The 8,297-nt window shown below is 51.9% G+C and overlaps 1 long non-coding RNA gene across 1 annotated transcript; it reads right to left on the reverse strand.

Annotated features, from left to right (window-relative positions):
• Positions 1–585: 585 nt before the first annotated feature.
• Positions 586–3,955, reverse strand: LOC114033453. The gene is made up of 3 exons (XR_003567982.1): positions 3,873–3,955; positions 2,118–2,156; positions 586–667 (listed from the first exon to the last, which is right to left on the reverse strand). It is a non-coding gene; the product is annotated as an uncharacterized LOC114033453 (long non-coding RNA).
• Positions 3,956–8,297: the final 4,342 nt, after the last annotated feature.

The following is an 8,297-nucleotide window of genomic DNA, read 5'->3' on the forward strand; positions in this document are numbered from 1 at the left end:
GGCTGAAGGAGGCCCCCAGACGAGTGCTCACAGAGGAGGGGATGCCAGTCCTGGGACGACACCAACTGCCAGGGGTCACTGCTCATAGGGGCAGACGGCCCTCTACTGCGAAGGAACCCTGGGGACCAGTCAAAGGGCCTCGGGATGTCAGGGAGGAAGGGGAGGGGAGGGCAGGAAATGGCAGAAGCCCAGAGACACTGGCAGAGCTCTGCCTGGAAGCCAGGTCACCCCACGCCTGAGTCTGCCTTCGGTTCATAACAACTTGGCCAGACCCACGAGCATCTTTCCCTTTATGCCTCTGCCCTAAGGATGCCCATTCCATTCATTCAACCAACATTTATTCAGCACCAAATGTTTACAAAATCCCTGTGCTCAGACAAGGGGCAAGTATACATTTAGCAAGGCCATAGGCCCTTATGAAGTCGAAGGGCCTTCTGAGCTTGCCAGAGGACACTGCCAAAAATCAAAATGGCACCCAACAAACGACTTCAGGTGAAGGGGACAATGAGTCCCGTTAGACCCAAAAGGGCCTGAGCAGCTGAGAGCCAGAAAGGCCCTCCTGCCCCTCAGGAGGAAGACCATGCGGCCGTCATCTGGTACTTACATTCAGTGCATTCTTAGCAGCTTCTGCTTCTGATCGACTATCAAAACTGACAAAGCCGACGGGCTGAGAACAAGAACAAGAGAAGGGCAGGGTCAGTGTGGCAGGCTGGGGGACAGCGGGGGCCAGAGGCCAGCGGGGTGGGGGGGGGTGGGCGAAGAGCTTCGGACACACCACAGGGTGTCATCAGGCAGGACAGGCCTCCTTCCCCGGGATAACTTTCTCATTCAATTTTTAAATTAAAAAAATACTGATTTTATACATTTGCGCTCCTTCCTGATGATTCTCCCCACCCCTCCTCCGACGGACCCCTCCCCTGCCACAAAGAAATACAGGTAAGCACACAAGGACTTGGCCACGTCCACGGACGGATGGCACCTTTAGGACCCAGAGTCAGCCCCCATGTGCCCAGGTGACCCGAGGCATGCCCCCATCGATCCTCAAGTCACACTTAGTCATTCAATTCAGGGAGCGCTTGGCCAGGTCCTTCTCTATAAAGAGAAAGGATTGTGCTAGATGCGTATGGAGGCGCTCTCCAGCTGGAAAGAAAACGGCAGTGATTCCAAGCCAGCGTTTCTAGCGGCTGCTAACACAGGAACCACTCACTATGCACAGGATGGGCACGCGGGGGTGACTCAGCGCTCTCCTGTAAGTAGGGGGCTGTTGTGTGCTGGGACAACTGAGGAATGAGCCAGCCCCTCCCCCACTTTCTGTCCCCTGTCCCTCCAGCTGCCCATCCCCTGCCCCAGCCCACCTCTGGCCAAGGGGAAAGGGAAAGGGCAGGGCAGTGCCCAGGAGGCAGGTGGTACAAGGACCCACCTGACTCTGCAGCTCAGAGGGGGCTGGGCACTTGGCCAGGGTCACAAAGCTCAACGTTCAGCCTGAAGTCCCCCCCGGCCCCCACCTCCATCCTAGTGATGCTCTAAACCAAATCACAGACCACACATTGGCTGGAAGGAAGCCAACCCCTTCTTTTTACCCAGGAGGAAACTGAGGGAGAGCCAGGAGAAAGGACGGGCCCAGGTCACAGATGAGCTGTCTCAGGGGCACAGGTTCTCATTCTTTCTAAGCCACGGCAATATAGTCAGAGGCTTGCCTTCCACTGAGCCCACCACCCCTTCAAAGGGCCAGACATGAGGTATGAGAATGACTGGTCATCACCCCTAAACGTGGGAAAGCGTGATGGCAACCGCAGCGTGAAACGAGGGTTTGGACCCATGGACAGAGAAGGCCCTGCTTGACAGCTGTGACCTCCCCCGAGTCTGATAGCCACCCCCACGGGAACCATAAAGGTGGAAGTCAAACCCAGCTTCAGGCTGCTGAGGCTGCACCTGATCCGCCCAGCGTCGGAGGCCTGACAGGAGGGTCCAGCTCATTTTTGGTGGCCGATCCATCCTATCCCCAGCAAGGAAGAGCCACCAGCTAATTCCTGGGTGTGCGCTGGGGGAGCCTCGGCGCCCAAACGCGCCGCGTGGGCAGCTGCCATCTCACACCGCACCCAAGCGGGGGCTCTTACCTGCTTTGATGTCAGCTTTATTAGGGAACCTTCATAGCCCTGAAAAGACAGAAGGAGAAGGAGGTCAGATCGGTGACAGGCGACAGCAGGAAGAGACAGAGCCCACTGGCAGCTGCAGGTGTGTGCCCGGAACACGATCATTCCATGGCTGAGCGGGCAGCCCAGCCCCTCACTTGACAGAGGGGGAAACTGAGATAGGGCGGGCTTGCCCAAGGTCCCCTGGCTGAGCAGTGGAGACGCCCGCCTCAAAGCCAGGAGTCCTGAGCCGCCGCCAGGCCGGGTCCCTTCCCACATCTGACCGGGCAGAAGAGACTGTCCTTCCTTCCACACCTCCTCAAAGCCTCAGGAACATGCGCACAGGGCCCCAGAGTGAGGGTGACATTTTTCCTTACTTTTTTTTTAAACAAAAAACCTTTTAAAATGACTTCTTTTACTATGAATTTGACCATCATTGACAAACCTGAAAATCCCCAGATACAAAAAACAGGAGAGAAGGTTGCATGTGACCAGCTCCTGCGTGCATTCTGTTACAGGGGATGGCTGTCTGGGGAGGGGAGAGCGGAAGGACTCAAGGACATCTCACACTGGGAGGGACCTCGGAGGCCTTGCCGGCTTGGGACAACTAAAGAGGAGCAGCAGGGAGGCCTTCAAGAGCCTTCCCTGGATCAAGAGGCAAGCCGGGAGAGCGTCAGCAGGGGGGGCGGGTCCAGCCCTGACCCCCCCACTCCCCCCTCCCCCGTCCCCTCCTGCCAAGGCCAAATGAGGAGCAGATGCCAGCCTGCGTTGGGGGAGGGAGGCTCCACACTGGGAACTGCCCCACACCACCAAATCACACCTAGGCCTCTGCCTTGTCCCCTCAGGAAGCAGAGCCCTAGGCCCCGCCCCTCCAGCAATGACCCAGGCCACGCCCAAAGACCCCACCTACGAGGAAGTCACCAACAGAGCCCAAGGTCAGCTACTCTTCCCAAACACTGGCAAGAAAGCAGACACACCTGCTCCACAGTGACAGCATTCCCATGGGCGGAGCCCCAGGCCAAAGGAACTCCTCTCCCCTGGCCTCCCGGTGGCCAGCCAGCTGCCAACCTCTCATCTCTTAATCCCGAGGATATTAGATTTCCACCTATCTCAAACCGCCTGGTCTCTCACCCTGTCCACTCAGCCCTGCCTAAACTCCCTGGGTCCCGATCCAGCTCCGCCACCTCCCCTTGACCCTCAGCCTCAAGCCTTGCCCTGCTCCATCCATCCAAAGCCCAGCTCTGACCATGTCACTGCCCTGCTCAGTGATCTCTGGCAGCCCCCTGTGACCCCCGGCCTCCAGCCTGCCTTTTCAGGCTTATACACACACTCCAGGGGCCAGGTAAACTGGCCTTCATGCCAGTCTCTCCTCTCCAGTCCCTCGCCTAGATTGCCCTGCTCCTCCCCTCGGCCTCTCGGGCAGTGCCTGGTCTCCTTTAAAGTTCAGGATCTGTAGGAAATCTTTCTCAGCACCCCACCCCCCATGATGGTGCCTCCCCCGTGCTCCCCTCTAAACTCTGTACATCCTCATGTACGTGCCTGCCCTGGCAGGCTGGAGGCTCCCGCGGCAGTGAATTCTGGACTTGTCCAGCACCCTGGTACGCAGCAGGTACTTGATAAATGCTGGATGAAGAGTCAGAACCGTGGGTCAACCTTGGGAGGGTCCCGGCCTATCCCATCTATGAGGGTGATTCAGGAGGCAAAAGAACACCAAGTCTGAGGTAGACAGCTCGCGCATACCTTAAATGGTCTGAAGAGCAGATAAAGCTCCCGAGGCTTGATGTCCAGAGGGAGGCCACTGACAAAGAGGGTCCGGACCTGGGGGAGAGAGGAGAGGCTGTCAAGACGAGGCTGAGAAACTAAAGACAAAACCCCCAAACCCTGGGCAAAAAGCTTCCTCCCAGCTTGGTATAGACCAGAAGAACCAAGCAGCAGCCTAAGTGTCTGGGCCCCGGGCCAGGGCTGACCCAGTGGGGCTGGACACAGGGCAGTCGGTTGGGTTTGGGCGTAAGGAGGATCAAACATACAGGCTGCAGAGAGGGCAGGATCAGAGGTCACACCAAGCTACAACAACAAACGCTAACCATTCCTGGAAGCAAAATATCGGCAGGGACGAAGAAGCAAAAGAAAACTTGTTATTCTTCTCACACATGTTTTTTATCTTCTCATAAACGATAGAAGGCTAGGTTTTTATAGATGTCCGTGTTTTTCTCAACTGAGAGGCAGTGTGGAGTGCAGGGAAGAGGGCTGGAAGGACTAACTGTGATTTCAAAGGATAATGATCCAGCTGGTCACCCACTTCCTGATAGAGAGGAGATGGATTGAGGATAAAGGAGGAGGCATACGGTTTTTAAACATGGTCGGCACAGGAATTTGTTGTGCCTGGTTATGCATGTGTTACGAGCCTCATTTTTTTCCATCAATGGGGCCAGTGAGAGGGAAAGAAAATAAAATGTTATTCATTAAAAAAAAATTAAATTAAGAAAAGACTACGATGGACCCGTAGTCAGAACACCTATGTTCCTCAGGCATTTACCAGCTCTTTGACCCTGGACGAGTCACTTAACCTTTCAAACCTCCCTCAGCTTCTTCATCAGCAAAATGGGAATAATGATACCTCTAATATCTTCCCTCCCAGGGTTGCTGAGGCCCAAATGACATGATGCTTGTAAAGTGCCCTAAAAAAGTCAGTCATTTTTCCTATTTAATGTTAATAGTCACTAAGACTCCAATAAAAAAATTTATAACTAAGATAATCCAAATGCCACTTGGTACCTGTGTGACTGAGAAAAATCATATCCCTTCTCAGGTCCTCAGTTTACCCCTCTCTAAAACAAAAGGGTTGGATTTGATAACTTCTAAGGTTCCTTCAAGCTTAAGTCACTTATCTACTCTGCAAGCCTCAGTTTCCTCATCTGTAAAATGAACATGTTGGACTGAATGAGGTCTTTCCGAGCTCCTAAATCTGTGATCTGATATTGTTACAGTGCATACATGTACCTGCATGCATACAAATATATACCCATGTATGCGCTCAATAACTGATTACCTATGCCCTAATTATGACCATCAGGGGAAGATTTAAAGTTCCTGACTACTGTCTCCTCTGCTAGCATATCTTGTTTCCTTCTTCCCTCCGCCCCCACTTTGTTTCCCCTACTTTAAACAGGCATCTATGAACACTGATTTTATGTTTTTAACATTCTATTATTTATTAGTATTGTTTTTTTTTACATGTTGAGTTCTAAATTCTCTCCCTCCCTTTAACCCTCTCCAGTAAGAAGGCAAGCAGTATGATAAATTATGAATGTGAAATCATGTAAAACAGGTTTCCATATCAGCCATATTCTTTTTAAAAAGCAAGAAAAATAAAGAAAGTGAGAAGATTACGTGTCAGTCTGCACTCAGAGTTCACCAGTTCTCTCTCTGGAGGCGGACAGCGTGTTTCATCACGAGTCCGGAATCGTCTAGGATCATTGTATTGCCGAGCAGAGCTAAGTCATTCAGAGTTGATCACTGTACAACATTGCTGTTAAGGGACACAGTGATCTCCCGGTTCTGCTCACTTCACTTTCCATCAGTCATATAAGACTTCCCAGGTTTTTCTGAAGTCTGCCTGCTCATCATTTCTTCTAACACAACAGTATTTCATCACAATCATCAACTATAACTTGTTCAGCCATTCCCCAATTAATGGACATCCCCTTGATTTCCAATTCTCTGCCACCACAAAAAGAGCATATACAGACCAATGTTAATAACTAACCTAAGCAAAAGATAACGTGGGAATTAGTCTGCTATCTCTTGGTCCTGAATCATATGATCTATGTATAAAGGATTTAATCAGCTGTTTGGGATACAGGTCATTTCACCCACTAACGTGAATAACTCCAGAACCCACTATCTCCGGCCTCCATTGTCCAGTATACTTCCCCCTACGCCAAGGCTGGGGAGCTGTCCCCCTCAGAGCCATTTTAACAGAAGAGTCGGAGCTGGAGTAAAATTCCCCACGTCTCCATTTACGAGGTTCAGCAGCAGCAGGACTGAGCTGCTAATGCCTCTCGGGGATTGATGCTGTTTCCTTCATTTAAACTTTCATTTCTCAAATTCAGAAATGTGGGATGAGAACTGTGAGCGATACAGATCAAGAATGAATGGGAAGCAGAGGAGGCCCTGGCAATGGGGAGGCGGCCTTGGGCCTGGGTCTTAAAGGACACAAGATGGTGGTGGGGATCTGGGTGGGGCGGAAGGCTTTCCAAGCAAGATTGGATTTACTGATAAAGAGAATGTATGAGGAACAGCAAAGAGCTTCGATGGACAGATGCACAGGAGTACTGAGGGAGAGATTGGGACCTGGTTGTTGAAGGCCTTGAATGTCAGGCAAATGAATTTGAACTTTATTTTAAATTTGTGAGGAAAGCCAGAAAAGGAGCTGAAGGAGCCTTCAGAACATGGCATCACCAGGGAGTAAAGTGGCCCAGAGTCCAAAGCAGGAAAGAATAGGTGGCCCACCTTGGGAAACAGAGAACGAGCTATTTCTTTAAGGATGTTAAAAGAAATCTTTATTCGACAGCCTCCCAGCTCATACCAAGGATTCTAGCTCCCTATTCAGTACGCAGGACACAATGTCAAACACCCCATCTGTATTACACACCTATTGTGTAAAGTAGGGGTGGCTAAATAGTGCAGTGGATGGAGCATCAAGCCTGGAGTCAAGAAGATCTGAGTTCAAATCCAGCCTCAGACACTTGCAGTGGTGTGACCCTGCGTAAGTCACTTGGCTCCTATTTGCCTCAGTTCCTCATCTATAAAATGGGGACACACTGGAGAAGGAAATGACAAACCACTCCAACATCTTTGCCAAGAAAACCCCACGGACGTCATCCGTGGCCATCGTTCCTTGGCCAGTTTGCCTGTGGCCACTCCACCACCAGGAATTCGCTGGTCCATGGAGATAAGTTTGTTAGTAGAAGATCAGAAAGCCTTCCCCCGTGTTCTTGGGCGGGCCTCAGATCATCGCTAGAGCAGGGACGACAGAGGCTGGTCCAGTGCATCATGGGAGCATCGACCATTGTCATTTTGGCTTTGATTTCCCTTCACTAAACGACCCGAATGACAGTCGTTGTATCCCTGGTACTCGGCTTCTGAGCTCTGGGTCCTTATGAATTTTCTCAATCCACGGGCACTAAAATTACAATTGTCATCATACGAGGCCCAAGGAACGCTCTGATATTTAAAAGGCATCCCTTGTATGAACGGAGGCAGAATTCCACAGCTAAATCTGCACAATGGCGACAGTAATGTAGTCAAAACAACGTAGTGACCAGTCTGGAGTTAGAAGACTGGCCAGGAAGAGAGGTGGTGGCCAGGGGGGAAGAAGGAGGCATACTTTGTCAGAAATGGCCAAGAAATGGTTTTGTTGGTCTGCAGTCCTTTGTAACTAGGGAGGCTCTAGTGGGGGCAGGGAGTCATCGGCAAGTGACTGATGAGGGGAAGTCCTCCACCAGATCAAAAGGCTAGTGACAAGTGCCTGGGAACAGCGGCTGGGCTGGGCTTTCAAATTCACCTGCTCTCCAGCTCGAAATCCCTTTCCCAGGCCCATCGGACTGGTTTTGCCGCATTCCACCGGGGCTGGCTAAGAAGCAGCAGATAATATCCAGGGGTGAGTGTGAGGGAAGGGGCACGGGTGCCCCGTGTTAGCTTGGGGTATACCAGAAAACAGACAGCCCTCATTCATCTCACAGTGACCCCCGCTCCCCAAGAAGTCTCCTGGCCCCACTTCTGGCCCAGAAACAGGGCAGCTGGTGTCCCAGAACGAGCTCCAGCACCCCCCAAGGAGGGCACCTGTGTGTGTCCCCCCGCCGCCCTGTCCAAGCCTACGCCAGCTTTCCTATTCCCCTACCCCCTCCCTGACCCCCTGAATGGCCTCCTTCCACCCGGGACTTTTCTTTTAGTCCTGCAGAGCCCGAGCCCAAAGGGGCCCAAGCTCTGATGACCCTCCAAGGGAAGCCTGTAATTTAGAAGCCAGAAGTTGTTAAAAGCACTCACTTCATTTATCTTTTCTCAGTGAGTATTTTACTGCCTGGGCCCTCAGCCACAAAAAGGGTCCACGGGGTTTCCAGGGGTTTAGCACTGCCACGGCTCTTTGTGGACATCCCAAGAACA

This window comes from Vombatus ursinus, unplaced genomic scaffold, assembly GCF_900497805.2.
Source record: "Vombatus ursinus unplaced genomic scaffold, bare-nosed wombat genome assembly UNPS02007256.1, whole genome shotgun sequence".
Lineage (NCBI taxonomy): Eukaryota > Metazoa > Chordata > Mammalia > Diprotodontia > Vombatidae > Vombatus > Vombatus ursinus.